This window comes from Macaca mulatta, chromosome 3, assembly GCF_049350105.2.
Source record: "Macaca mulatta isolate MMU2019108-1 chromosome 3, T2T-MMU8v2.0, whole genome shotgun sequence".
Taxonomy (NCBI): Eukaryota; Metazoa; Chordata; class Mammalia; order Primates; family Cercopithecidae; genus Macaca; species Macaca mulatta.
Window position 1 is genome coordinate 176,991,054 of NC_133408.1, and position 15,920 is coordinate 177,006,973.

At 36.0% G+C, this 15,920-nt stretch overlaps 1 pseudogene; it reads left to right on the top strand.

The window, feature by feature from the left end:
• Nucleotides 1-15,113: 15,113 nt before the first annotated feature.
• LOC709415 (large ribosomal subunit protein eL18 pseudogene) lies at nt 15,114-15,659 on the top strand (annotated as a pseudogene).
• Nucleotides 15,660-15,920: the final 261 nt, after the last annotated feature.

Below are 15,920 nucleotides of genomic sequence, written 5' to 3' on the forward strand. Positions count from 1 at the left end.
CTCGTGAATTCTCTCTGAAGGTCCCCAACACATTGTTTTCTGAGGAAACCTGAGTTTACACCAACATATCCTTCAAGGTCTGTAATGACCATTTCTGAAGAGTGATTGCATTAGTTTTTTCTTGCTGTGTAAAAAGTTAGCCCAAATTCACTGGCTTAAAACAACACCCATCTATTATCTTACAGTTTTTGTAGGTCAGAAGGCTGGGCACACATAACTTAGTCCCCTGCTCAAGGCCTCACAAGGCTGAAGTCGACATGTTGGTAGGACTGCGTTTTCATCTGGAGTTCAAGGTGCTCTTCCAACTCAGGTATGTTGCTGGCAGAATTCAATTTCTTGTGGTTGTAGGACGGAAGCCCTGTTTTCTTGCTGTCAACCAAGGAGTGCTCTCAGCTCCTAGAAGCTGCCTCAGGTCTTAGCCACATGGAGCTCACCAGAGGCAGTTCACCACATTTGTTTTCTTCCAAAGGAGCAGGAGAGAGATTCCAGTGTGTGACCTTCTTTTAAAAGGCTTACCTGATCAGGTTAGGCCCACCCAGGACAATCTTCCTTTTGATTCGCTCAAAGTCAACTGATTAATAAACTAATCAATGGCCTGGTATCCTGTTATGTTCACTGGTCCCAACAACAGTCAAGCTGAGAGGATTATACCTGGCATGTATGTTCAGATGAAAATTTAGGGTGCATTTTAGAATTCTCACTACCACAGAGGTCAACACTTGATAAAAAGACACAAGGAAAATACACTGCTCTATGGACTTGTCTTGCTACTGTCTTTAAAAAGTTTGCCTGATAATGCTATTAATTAAAATATGTTACATTTCATTTATGTTGAACTTCACTGATTCCATTCCAGACTCTGGCCTCAATTTCAGAGAAGGAAGTATCATCTCTCTTAAGAGGCATTTTGATCTTAAAATGCCAAAACAACAGAGTCTCTAGAGCCTTCATGCATCAAATTCAGACTCATCAATGTTTTCTACTGTGGCACTGCCAGATTGCTGGAATTATACTCATTACATCCAGTAGTTGTGGGACTATGGAACTGTAAATGGAATAGAGCACATAATCTTAGGATGAGGTCAGGAGAAGTCAGACTTTGAAACTAACAAAATGGACACATAGTACAATGCATGACAGCATCTGTAACACATCTTGGAGTGAAGTTTTTTAGATAATTTACTTTGGAAACTAAGGCACCAAAAATCAAGATAAAATGAAATAAACTACAATCTTAGAAATCATAATAGTTCTGTCACTAGGTAATGTTATAACCGGAGGTTTGAACATGGATAAAAAATGCTGAAGAAGAAGTCATCAAAAATTAGAATTTTGCAGTCTCCAGTACTATTTAAAGACAACGAAACTGAAAATCATTGACTTAAAAAAAGAAAGCAATACCTGTGGTGGTTACAACCAATATAAAGGAGTACCACTGAAGCTTAATAACTTTTCTCTTAATACCATTCAATTCTGTTCATTAGCAATAGGCACTAACATTTATATGGTACTTTCAAAAAGAATATTTCCTGTTTTTATTGACACAATTCGATTTATTCTAAGCTTAAAGTGTCAAAACCACCTTCTCATGATGGCTTGTTTTGTCAAGTAGATTGTCTTAGTTTAAAAAAAAAAAAAAAAAAAAAAAACAGACAAACGATAAAAGCAAGCAAGAAAGGTACTCTATGCAATAGTTAGAACGCTTTGGTGCTGCAATGGCCTGGACTGGCATGCATTATTGAACTTAAAATATATTTTGTCTCCACTTTGGCTTTTTACATGCTTTCTCTCTCTTGCTGAGTACTTATTTTCTCTCTTTCCAAATCCAAATAGCGGATAATCGTAAGGAACTAATTACTCTCAAGTTTATATGTGATATGGTGAAAAGGCCAGCCAACATTTCTAAGTTCTATGTTACAGTGATGCAATCCAACCCTGAGAGTACAGTTACTCTTAAATGAACAGAACACATTAAAATTTTGACCTGAGCAGCAAAATCTGGACTTCTTTGTGCTCTACCAAAGAATAACTACTTAGTGAGGCCCACATTTCTAATTAAATTAAAGTGGCATTCACTAAAAGGATGACAAAGGACAATTCTTAAAAAGACATATAAACATGACATACAGATGTCAACACATTGAAGATCTTATTTAACTCATTAATTAATAAGAGAAATTGTAGATGCTGTAACTCTTTCAAAAAGGCACTCAAAGTATCACACACTCATAGCCTTATTTGAAATGCTGAAACATTTACAATGGATGCAAAAACTAATAAAACTGCTTCATATCTAATATCCACAGATTGATAATCAATTGCATTCCACCAGACACAATTTGGATTTCTATGGATAGGAATCTTTTGCATTGCTATTGGATTTCTACAGGTTAACTTCTTGTCAGCATTGTGAAATAGCCTAGTTAAAAACAGAATAAAATGAAGGCCGACACCTCTACAGGATCAGACAATCCTTGAAGGCTTCAGCATTTCATTGAAATGATATCCAGCAATCTCTTCTGCCCATTTCAAAATCTTGCCCATGTATATAGAAACATTTCCTAGACAACAAGGAAAGGATTCAGCAAGACTACAGCAACAGGCCTGGATAGGCATGCATTATTGAACTTAAAATATATTTGTCTCCACTTTGGCTATTTACATGCTTGCTCTCTCTTGCTGAGTACTTATTTTCTCTCTTTCCAAATACAAACAGTGGATAATGGTAAGGAACTAATTACTCTCAAGTTTACATATGATATGTTGAAAAGGCCAGCCAACATTTCTAAGTTCTATGTTACAGTGATGCAACCCAACCCTGAGGGTACAGTTAGTCTTAAATGAACACAATACATTACATTTTTGACCTGAGCAGCATAATCTGGACTTCTTTGTGCTCTACCAAAGAATAACTACTTAGTGAGGCCCACAGAGAAAGAAGGAGGTGAATCAGTTAACATTAACATCAATGGAGACAATCATCTTATCCTCTCAGCCATGGCAAAGCGCTGGAGATGAGGGGGCTATTATAAAACTAACTTTATTTTTACCAGTTTAGTGATCTTGTATAGATTAAAGGTTGCAATTATCTGCCCTTTTGGGGGGGTATAAATACTAAACTTAGAACTTCTAACTTTCAAATTAATGTATCTTTTTACTCAACCTTTCCTTTCCTAAAGACAGGCTTCCTGCTCCAGATTTGCTAACAGAAGGGGACACTGTGGGAACATCTTGATAATTGAGACATCGTTAGTCTAATTACTTATATCACACCCCTGCTTCACCTTCACCCTCCCCCATTTCTTGAAGAAGCATCTGCTAAATGTCAGTAGTTAAGATGTGTCAGACAGAATCCAGAACCGCATAGCTTAGTTGTTGGGAGGTAGCCAGAGAGAAGAAAAGGAAGAAAAATATTTCTTTCTTTCAAATTCTTTTCTCAGTTGTTATGCTGATTGTTTTACAAAAGAGAAGAGTCCAACAAAAATCTAAAGAGAGGATAATTTTGTGCCTGTGTGAGTATGCTTGAGCATATTGGGGTGTGTGTGTGTGTGTGTGTGTGTGAGAGAGAGAGAGAGAGAGAGAGAGAGAGAGAGACACAGAGAGACACACAGAGAGACACACAGAGAGAAAGATTTGCCAGTTAGGCAAGAATAAAGGTATACACACATGCGGGAAAAGGCATGACATCATTGGCATGATTCATTTGGTTGTTAATGATTTAATGGCTCTTTAAATAGGATGGAGAGTGGAACATACATAAAACTTAGCATACCACTTATACCCTGATGGATCAGACCTTAAAATATAGCTATTGAACTAGACGCCAGTCATTTCTAGGACTGACTACTTGGGGATGATATCTATTATTAGCTGTCGATGGTCAAAATTATATATATTGTATATAAAATGCAGAGGTAATAAAAAAGTACTTTTCTTCACACACCATCACCTCATTTTGTAAGTAATGATGTCATCTACAATCACTAAGTATACTTGCTCAATTCCATAGAATGGTGGTTCTCAACTTGGGGTACCCTTAGAAGACACAATTCCATTTCAGACCTACTGCCTCAGAATACTCAGAGGAGAAGCCCATTTTCAAAACCCCATAACATATTCTTATCTATACCAGGGTTTGAGAACCACTTTAGAGAAGGCTCCAGGTTTCTCTGAACAGCCAGATCTATAATATCAGTAGCCACTACTAGGGAACGGACGTGTACAGTACAGGATGGGGATATAAAATGGGAAGAAAACAGTAATAAAATTTTTTGGAAAATAAGTAATCATTAAAGCATAAGTCATTTAATAACTTGTTCATTATAGTATAGAAAGACCAAGGGAAAATATAAATATATACATTTTATCCTCTACCTACTCTCACTTTTAGTTTAGACCACCATTGACGCATTTCTCCTCAACACACTAAACACAGGGAACTCTGTATTCTCAATGAGGGTAGGGACCTTGCTCTGCTCTTTGTTGTATTTTCAGTTTGGGGCATGTAATATGGATTTAAATATTTGTTGAATGAAAGAATTATGTACTTAGAATCAGAAATAATTGTGGGTTGTAACTTCTTTGACTTAGACACAAATTTTTTTTTATTTTTGTTCTGTTCTGTTTGGCTGTGGAAGCTTCACTATTCCAACAAATGACTATGGTGCAAAAAACCTTCATGTCTTGTCTACTTCGTTCCATCACCAGGGGCACAGAAGAGCTTTTTCTACTCCACAATGCCATTTGCCTCTGAAGTCAAATGTCCCTCTGTGTTCCCTAATGGGGAACAAATTTTTCCATTTGTTCCCCATTAAAATAATATAAAATTTTCCATCAAATTCGTATTCTTTGCTCCAATATCTGAATTTTGTTTTGGGGGCCAATAACAAAAACAAAACAGTAAAATAAAGTGGACAGACGCACCTTGTTCCTGCTCCTTTCCCCTGAACATATTTCATTAATATATATATGAATATACATATTCCCCTGAGCATATCTCATTCGTGTGTGTGTGTGTCTGTGTGTGTGTGTGTTACTTATTAGAAAGATGTTACTTTTGGCCATGAAGTCACCCACTTCATCCAACTGTAGCAAAATTAACAAAAGTGGAACTTTTGCTCACTTCTCTTGTTTCTATAATTTACTATGTGGCTCAGGTCTTTGGTTGAAACTGCTTTGAATTATTAAAGGGAACAACATGTTTTCCTTTCACTGAACATTTTACAACATTTAATAAACCAAAATTACTCATTCACAGAATTAAATTTATTGGACACCTCCTATGCTTCAGGCACTGGGGATACAAGTTGAATAAGACACAGTCTCCGGACACTTTCTAGGGGAGGAGACATACAATCAATGTGTGTAAATCAAGGATAAGCATGTGAAAACTATCCTGGTATAAATATTGATATGTTCAGATACTGAGAGTACAGAAAAAGGATAACAAAACATGACTAGATTCTAAGGAAAGACTGCTTAGTAGAAGTGATGCTTGTACTGAAGCTTGAAGACACCAACGAGCTACATGGTAAGTATGTGTTGGAAGGGAGTAGGACATTCTTAAGACAAATTGAATGACAGTATTAGGTATGAAAGTATGAAATACAGGAAGACATATTTGGGAAATTAGAGTCTGGTACAGCTGGAAAGCATACGGAAGTGTGGAGGGAGATTGCAATAAGAGCATTATAATGAGATGCAGAACGTACGGCAATTGAACAGAAGTAAATAAACTGATGGGCAGAGAGTTCAGAAATAGACTCAAATATAACTTAGTATATGACAAAACTTAGTTCAACTATGAGAAAGACAACTGACTTTCCAATAGTGGCTGGGGCAACTGGGTAGTTATTTGGGGCAAAAAAAACAAAACTGTAGCCCTATCTTACTTATAATAGCAAATTATATTTCGAGTGACTCAAAATGAAAAAATCATACCATAAAGTCTTTAGAAGAAAATATACATAATGATTTTCTTACTAGTGGTGTCCTTTATAGGACATGACATCTAAGGTAAGAAAATATAAAGAAAAATGTTGAATATCCTGCCAACTTTTAAAAGAAGAGCAAGAAATTTTGAATGACATAAGTAGCTTAAAAAATTTAAGGTGCTACTGACAAAATGAAAATATATACCTGCAACGTAATTTGATAACAGTGAATTTAGCAGTTACCTTTATTATATTTATTATTATCATTATTTTATGTTTTTATCATTTATAGGCAGCATTTAATCATTTCAATAACTCTGTATTCCTATTTTAAAAATGAAAGATATATAAATCTCAGTGAGCTTGTTCAAAGTCCTAGAGCTAGTAATTCTAGCACTACAGTTTGCACTAAGCTTGGATTGATTCCAAAGCCTATGTATTTAAAAATTATAATACTAAATCATAAAAGGATAAATATCCATTTACACAAAAATTCCTACAGATCAATGAAAACCAAAAAGAAAGTATGTTACAAAGAAAAATGGGTGAAGTATAAGAACAGAGGACACCTCTTTGACTCTCTTTTATCCCCTTATTATACATTGCCATATAAATAAAAATCGGCACTAAATAGTAAAAAGAAAAAGAAAATATTTACTAATCAAAAACAAAACATGAAAATTAGAAACAAGATATTACTTTTTACCTATCAATTTGGCAAAGATTAAGAAAACTGATTTATCTACTTTGAAGATAAAGTGAAGGAAATATCCTCCCTGGTACTTTTAACGGGAGTATAAATATGCATAAACTTTTGAAAAGTATTTTGGAAATATTTACCAATGTTTTAGTTGTATATATCCTTTGACTCAGAAGCCACATACAGGAACATTTCCTAAATTGCTGATCAGATAAGCCTGCAAATATGCAGATAATATGCAGATAATTCATCACATTCAAATTGTTTCAAGAACTAGAAACAATTTGAATGTCCAGCATTATGGAATCGGTTAAAGAGTGCAGCCATGTATCCTGGTTTTCCTAGGACAATTCATGGCTCTTGTTTCATCATGATTGTAAGTAGGGTTCCCTTTCACTCTTAAGGTTTTTCATTTTGAAAATTAAAGTATAAAATCAGTTTATTTAAATATTTTAAACAATACATTTCTCTATAGTCACTGAAAATGACAATGTAAACCTATATTATCTGACATTAAATGTCTTATGTAACATAGTTTTGAATTAAAAAGACAGTGTATAAAACAGGTTACAAAATATAACTACTATATTTTAAAAATATGTATAAATGTGTATGCACACTCATCTAGCTATTAGATATTTATTACTATCATAAATTAATAACTGGTGGGCTTCAGGCAATTTTTTATCATTCACATTTTTATAGTTTGAACTTTTACAATAAATGTATATCATAAATACAATTAAGCTGTTTTCATTTGGGAAGAAAAGCAGGTAATGAACATGCAGATATCTGGTAAATCAGGTAATATTTAAAAAATAATAAGTTAAACAAATTTCTTTGTGCCCATTAGATATTAAACTTTTCAAGTTAAAATCCATTTAGTTTCAATATAAAATATTATTTTTTTATGAAAAGGCACAAAGGCTTATTAAATCCAATAACAGTTAATCTTATTACTAATATTTAGTAAAGAGATATATGATGGATGGATAGATAGATAGATAAATAGATAGAGGATAGTTCCAGAATTAAGCTACCAAGTGTTTAGATAGATAAATAGATGGGGGACAGTTCCAGAATTAAAGCTACCAAGTATTTCCTCCAGGAGCAGTTTGGCTTTTCCCCTGTGGCCTCTGCCTAGGCTGGTGTACCTGTGTGAAGCGGCCAGCTGTGGCAGATGCTCCTCCAGGATGACTTAAAAGTAGGGCATCCTTAACCCATCTGAAGAGAGAAAATAGTGGCATGCAACAGTCTGCAAAAGGGTTTTTCAGATATCTTCACCTGAATGAGAAACCTGCCTCTCACAGGTTTCTCATTCAGATAGAGCTGAATAGAGCTACGTGATGCCAAGGTAAGTAATGATGTCAGCAAGGCAGTAGAGTAAGATAGTCTAGTGCTCAGCACTTTACAAAAATACCAATTTGAACAACTGTCAACACAACACAATACCTTCACAAGAGCTAAGAAAACCAAGTGAAAGATTACAGCATCTGGGTGTGACAAATAAATAAGAAAAGATTGATTGAAGAGAATAAAAACAGTTTCTCATTACCCACATTATTCTTTCACTCATCCCAGGCAAGGAAAGGACAATGAAATGAGAACCAGATTTTCCTCTTACTCCAACAAAAGCCCCACCTCAGTAAAACTCAGTAATAGGCAGGTTCCCACAACCTCATACTCCAGGCTGGTATCTGAAGACTTAGAATCCATCCAGGTCAGGCTGAAGCACCTGTAAATCTTCACTGCAGGCTGGCTCTTAACATATAGGCTCTAAGTCCACTGCTACCAATCAGGTGACAGGCTAGCCTGGCCATTGATCATACCATATTGTATGAACAGAATCTCTGAATAAGCTGACTGATGAAGGGTTTTCTCTACTGAAGGCAATCTGTAAAGACTGGAATAAGTATCCACTTTTTCAGATGTACAGACAGTAATGCATGACCATAACAATCATGAATGATCAACAAAATGTAACACCATCAAAGAAACATAACAAAGCATCAGTAGTCAACTCTAAAAACGGAGATATATGGACTGCCTGACAAATAATTCAAAATAATCCTATTGAAAAAGCTCAGTGAGCTGCAAGAGAATACATACAGAGAACTACATTAAATCAGAAAAACAATACGTAAACAAAATGAGAAGTAAAACAAAGAGACAGAAATCATTAAATTCTGGAGCTAGAGAACACAATAGGTAAACTAAGAAATTCCATTAAGAGCTTCAACAGTAGACTCTCAAAAAGAAAGAATCAATTAACTCGAGATAGATCATTTGAAATTACCCAGTAAGAGGAACAAAAACTAAAATAAAAAAATAATAAAGAAATGGGAACTATAAGACACTATCAAGAGAACCTATATACATGTTTTGGGTATTTCAGAAAGAACACAGAAAGAGGAGGAAAGTGTATCTAAAGAAAACTTTCCAAATCTGGAGAAATTAATATCTGATTCTATAAGGCCCAGAGAACCATATATATGTGTGTGTGCGTGTGTGTGTATGTATATGTATCTGTAATATATTCAAAAACTCCTCCATAAACCCTGCTGCCCCTTCCCATGCCACTGTTGGAAGACAAACCATGGTTAACAATTTTCTGCTTTTAACTGGCCTTTAAAAGTAACCCAGTTAAAGGGAATTAAATGTGTACTAGTAAATTTCTGAAGCCACAGCTCTGCTGTAGACAGCATACTATAATGTTGAAAATCTCTACCTTTGTCTCTAGCTGTAAGACCATAAGACCATAGGCAAGCTTCTTAACCTCTTGTGTGAAACAGAAGTAATGGTGCTTTACCCTCAATGATAATTAAAATGCATTATCAGTTGCTTAGCATAGCACACAAATAGTAGTTAACTTTACTAGACTCCTGAACTCCATGAGAGAAGATCCCCCTTTATTTTGTTTACTACTGTGTACTGGCAAGTACCTGGCATATGATAGCAGTGTCTCAAATTTTAGGTGACTGCTGAATGTAGAATTATTGATCTTAAAGTCATGAATTCTATTTTGTAAGCGTTTAAGCCTTTTCCCTTTGTCAAGTGTAATTCTACTATCAAAAGAAACTTTAAGAAAGAGAATGTTATTGATGACATGACTTTCCATATTCACCTAATGTGTTTTAATGGATTTTGTAGTATCAAAATGTATGTCTTCAATATTTTAATACTATTTTCCTCTACTCAAAACTGGAAAAGGTCCTCATTATCAGCTCAAATCCAGATGCTATTCTGGCATTGAAAGTTTCATCATCAAGCTATACCAAACATGTCACTTAGACCTTTCAAAGTCTCAGCAGAAATTCCTGCTTTGAAGACCTCATTCTTATCACTCCTGGTGCACACCCATTTTCACTCCCAAGTAACCCAAATGTGAATAGAGCTCTTGACCCATCCCTGCTCACAACCAGCTCCGCCTTGAGGTCAGACTCTTTATTAATCTCCATCAGACCATGAGACTCAAGGGCTGGCGATTTGTCTTTTTCTATCATTGTATTCCCAACCTTGTACAGTGTCCTTCATGAAATACACATTTAATGAATGAAATATTGGATTTTTTTTTATTTAGATGGAGTCTTCCTCTGTTGCCCAGGCTGGATTGCAGCCGTGCAATCTCGGCTTATTACAACCTCCACCTCCTGGGCTCAAGTGATTCTCCTGCCTCAGCCTCCCAAGTAGCTGATACTACAGGCATGTACCACCATGCCCAGCTACTTTTTGTATTTTTAGTAAAGACAGGATTTCACCATGTTGGCCAGGCTGGTCTCAAACTCCTGAACTCAAGCAATCCACCTGCCTTGGCCTCCCAAAGTACTGGAAGTAAAGGAGTAAGCCACTGCAACCAACTGAAATCTTGAATTGTTAACTTGGGTATCCTATGTGTCTTTTTTTCTAACAAGCCTCTAAACACCTGTAATATTTCTTTTGAATCTCCCACAACATCATTAAGATTCACAATAAATAATTATTCAGTTGAAAAACAGAAGGATTTATTTATTTTCTTGGAGCTTTACTTTTGGCTTTTCAAAGACCGGTGTGAGACCAATTGCTAAACACCAACTGCTACTAAATCTTCTAAAACTGCTTTAAACTACCGCTGCCTTCTAACATTTATCTGTATAATAGTTGAGAATTACAGTAGCTTTAATGGGCAAAGATAGTGAAATAACAAGAACTTTTTCTAAAGTGTCTGAGCTACCATAGTTCTTTGTCCTGTACCTACTATCAGTGCTTTGAAAATGAGGACAAGAAGAAATTTAACTGACAGAAGAAGGATGGAGCTGAAGTTTCTTGTAGTATTGGATGCTTGACTTCTGTTTTGTCCACACACCATATTTTTCATTTATTTTATAGAAAATAGATGAAAGTATTAATATGGAAGAATATGCAGAAACAAAGCCAAAATAAAGGTTTGGGGTTTGCCTGCCTTTTATTACATTTTTTTTTTTTTTACAATTTAAACTTGTTTGCCTGACAACTTTTAAATGGAAAAAGGCTGAAGGACAACTGTAAAAGTCACTAGTTCTACAAATCAGAAATATATTTGTGCTCTGTAAAACATCTGTCTTTTAAAGTTTTATCTTGAAATTTTGATTCTTAGTTCTATTATTTATAATTACAAGAAATAACATCTTCAAATACTTTGATGGTAAATAGTACATTTTAAAATATAAATCAAGTAAGGTCATAGCTTTAAATAAGCAAAAATTCTCATCATAATGCAAATGTTAAAATGACTTTGCAAACTAAACATAAACAAACTAAAAAGTTCATCTTATAGCAATAAACTTGTATCTGGATTACTTGATATCTAACTTAGCCTAGTTGTAATACCAAACAATCCACTTTTTCTTTTGATGACAGTGTTTAACATTCTTTCACTCATACTGAAATCAAAAACATCACTGATATAGTCATATCCACTCTGCTATATCCATCTTTGCTCTAAAATTTTATGATCACATAGTCCTATTGAACAAATGCCTTTATTGTTACATATGGTTCTTTGTTCAGTGCAAAAAATATATATATAACTTGTATTATAACATTTATACCCTGTAAGTGCCTAGCTGATAAATGGTACATACACAAATGTCTATCCACAGCGTTTCTACTTGCAAGATGAATGAGCAGTGAACATAGATGTCGCATGACTCGCTTAACCAGAATCATCAAAAACGGACAAGCAGAAGGCTGGCATCAACCTCCATAATGAAAGACCATGATTATTTAATCAATCATTGTCAGCTTTTTAATGCTTAATTGCTGTGATTCCTTTCTCTTTCCATACACATATTCACTTTTGTACCTAATTAATACTCATAATTTAGTATTCAAACCTAAAATGATCCTTAAGATTGCAAAAGCTCTAGGCCCCTTAAAACCTGGATTCTTCCTTGTAAGCAGTGATTGCCTTCATTTCCACTAATATGTTTGTGAGATTATGAGAAACAGTATACACACTCACAATACAGTAAAACTGAAACCACAGATTTTTCCCACTGTTCTTGTAGTTAATGAAAAATATGACTTGTTACAAACTGCCACAAAATTACTAGAAAGAATACAAGATTTTCTGAGCAATCTGGGAGAACGTTATTACGCTGCCACCTTCTTTATCCACCTTGAATGAATAATCCCCAGAAAGTGAGTCAAAAATTTCCTTATCTCATGAGTACTTTGTTTCCAGGCTATTTGACTGTCATTCCCACCTTATCTGGCCAAGATCTCTCTTTCAGCTAGTGGGATACAATTTCCAGAAGACAATTAATCAAGATGTAAGGGGAATATTGATGACATATTTTGAGGAATCTTCAAAAGCATCAGGAACAGCCCCCCGGCATTGGGGTGTTCAGAGTGCACTTGATCCATTACAGCAGAGAATCTAAACCCAGGGGAACCAGAGATCTATTGAATACATGATTGTATAAGACTATGCAAAATTTTGAATGCACATTACTGAGTACTTCGTTTGTTTATTCATTGAGATGACTGAGATCCAAAAAGGTTATGAACCTCTAATATGGAAAACACACACAAACAAAAACATAAGCTACAGTAGATAAGTTGTAGTAAGATAGTAAGGAAGTAGTAACATACGGAGGTAGAATCTGAGATAAGGAGGTAGATTCTAAGGTAGTAAGATAAGGAGGTAGAGTCTGAGATAAGGAGGTAGATTCTAAGGTAGTAAGATAAGGAGGTAAAGTCTAAGATAAGGAGGTAGAGTCTAAGGAGGTAGTAGGATAATGAGGTAGAGTCTAAGGCCAAAATATCCTGGGTTATGATCCTGGCTCTCCCACTTACCAGCCATGTGGTAGCCAAAGGTTACTTGGACTCCTTATTCTTAAATTTTCTTCTCTGTAAAATAGGTAAAATATTAGTATCTACCTAATAGGGCTTTTGGGAGGATCAAATGAATGAAAATATGTAAAGCTCTTGGAACAATGCCTAGAATATGGTGAAAGAGATGTATATGTTAGCTATTATTATTATAAAATTCTGTTAGGCACTTGGAACAGAGTTTGAAACTTCAGGCTTCCAACTATGAAGCAAAAAAAAAAATGCCTTTTGGAGATAGGATAGGGAGAAGGCATTTTGTACATGGAAAAAAATGTGTCTGGAAAATAACTCTTATTTCTAGATGAAGGAATGGAAAATGTAAATATCAACTATTGCATGGAGTCTATAAAAACATTGAGGTTTTTAAAAATGGATTTCAACTTAAAGAAATTTATAGAAAGAGTAACCTCTACAAATTTATGTACATCCTGAAACACACACACACAACTACAAATCAGTCTACTTCTCTGAAATTAAGTAAAAATACTTTTATGAAACAAGTAAGAAAACCAAAAAGAGAGCAAAGGCTAGTTCAAGGATATAACAAGGTACAATGGATGAATGAGAGACAGATGGGATAAGAAATAATTTCATAGAAATTGAAAACACAGCTGAAAGGACAAATATCAATCTTTGGAAGCAATAAGCAGCAGAATTGGCATTGTAGAATATTGAGTTGGTGACATATTGGTCAAACTTGACAAGTTTCCCATAAGCTAGAGGGAAAGAGAAAACAATGAAGAACACAATAGATAATGAAAAGAAATAAGAAAGACGCGAACTCAGTGTAACAGTTGTTCCTCAATAAGCAAAAAAGAATGGAATCTAAAACAATAATAAAAAAACACAATTGCTATTTCCTTAGCTAAAAATCAAACAAACAATTAGAAACAAAAATCTGGCCGGGTGTGGTGGCTCACACCTGTAATCCTAGCACTTTGGGAAGCAGAGGTGGGTAGATCACCTGAGGTCAGGAGTTTGAGACCAGCCTGGCCAACTGGTGAAACTCCATCTCTACTAAAAATACAAAAATCAGCAGGGCGTGGCGGCAGGCCCCTATAATCCCAGCTACTCTGGAGGCTGAGGCAGGAGAATCGCTTGAACCTGGGGGGCAGAGCTTGCAGTGAGCCGAGATCACACCACTGCACTCCAGCCTGGGTGAAAGAGTGAAACTCTGTTTCAAAACAACAACAACAACAACAAAAACCATATATGTTATCTGTGGAGAACACTATGGAGGTTCCTCAAAACAACTAAAAATAGAACTATCGCGTGAGCCAGGATTCTCACTTCTAGGTATATATCCCCCAAAAATAAAATCAATATATTGAAGGGATACCTGCACTCTCATGTTCATTGCAGCACTCTTTACAACAGCCAAGATTTGGAATCAACTTTAGTGTCCATCAACAGATGAATGGATAAACAAAATGTAGTATTTATCCACAATGGAATATTGTTCAGCAATAAAAAGAATAAAATCCTGTTATTTGCAACAACATGGATGAGGCTAGAGGACACTGTGTGAAGTGAAAAAAACCAGGCACAGAAACACAAACTTCACATGTTCTCACTTATTTGTGGGAGCTAAAAACTGAAACAACCGAACTCATGGAGATAGAGAGTAGAATGATAGTTACCAAAGGTTGGAAAGGGTAGTAGTGGGAGAGGACTAGGGGAGTGGGGATGATTATTGAGTCCAAAAATATAGTTAGATAGTATTTGGTAGCACAACTGAGTGACTACAGTCAACAGTAATTTACTATATATTTATAAATACCTAAAGGAGTAGAACTAGAATGTTCCTATCACAAAGAAATGATAAATACTTGAGGTGATGGTTGCCCCAATTATCCTGATGTGATTTTTATACCCTGTATGCCTACATCAAAACATCACATGTACCACATAAATATATATACCTACTATGTACCCATAATAATTAAAAATAAAACATTAAAAAAAGAATGTAAAAATGAGGTGGGATCATTACATGCCAGATTAACTCAGTGAAAAGAAATCCACACTTAAACCTATGTAACTTTTTTCTTTCAGTTACAGGGCAAAAGAGAAACTCCTATCCGCGCTCAAGGGAAAAAATAACAACACACAAAACAGAAGGCGCCATCATGGGGGTTGACATCCGCCCCCCAAGGACCGAAAGGTTCGGCACAAGGAGCCCAAGAACCAGGATATTGGTCTACCTGAGGCTGTTGGTCAAGCTGTACAGGTTTCTGGCCAGATGAAACAACTCCACATTCAACCAGGTTGTGCTGAAGAGGTTGTTTATGAATCGCACCAACAGACCACCTCTGTCCTTTCCCAGATGATCCGGAAGATACAGCTTCCTGGCCGGGAAAACAGAAACGCTGTGGTTGTGGGGTCGGATGACGTACGGGATCTGGAGGTGGCCAAACTGAAGGTGTGTGCACTGCGCATGCGGCATCCTCAGGGCCGGGCGCAAGATCCTCAATTTCGACCAGCTGGCCCCGGACTTCCCCAAAGGCTGTGGCACCGTCCTGCTCTCTGGTCCTCGCAAGGGCCCAGAGGTGTACCGGCATTTTGGCAAGGCCCCGGAAACACCACACAGCCGTACCAAACCATACATCCGCTCCAAGAGCCGGAAGTTCGAGCGCGCCAGAGGCCAACTGGCCAGCCGAGGCTACAAGAACTGACTCTAGATCCTATCCTCTTACTAAAGATTTTGGATGCTGAAAAAAGAAAGAAAAAGAAAGAGAGAGAGAGGGAAAGAGAAAAGGTTAAAAATAGAAAATCTAGCTGTGTTTAAAACAACAAAATCTGATTTTACTTGCAGTACTGCTATAGTGTCAGGAAACAACAAAGCAAACTCAATAGCCATTTGATTGCAGTAAAACTGTGTATTCGGAAACTCCAGGTGAATTAACTAGAGAAACAAGGAGAATTCAGAAACTAAA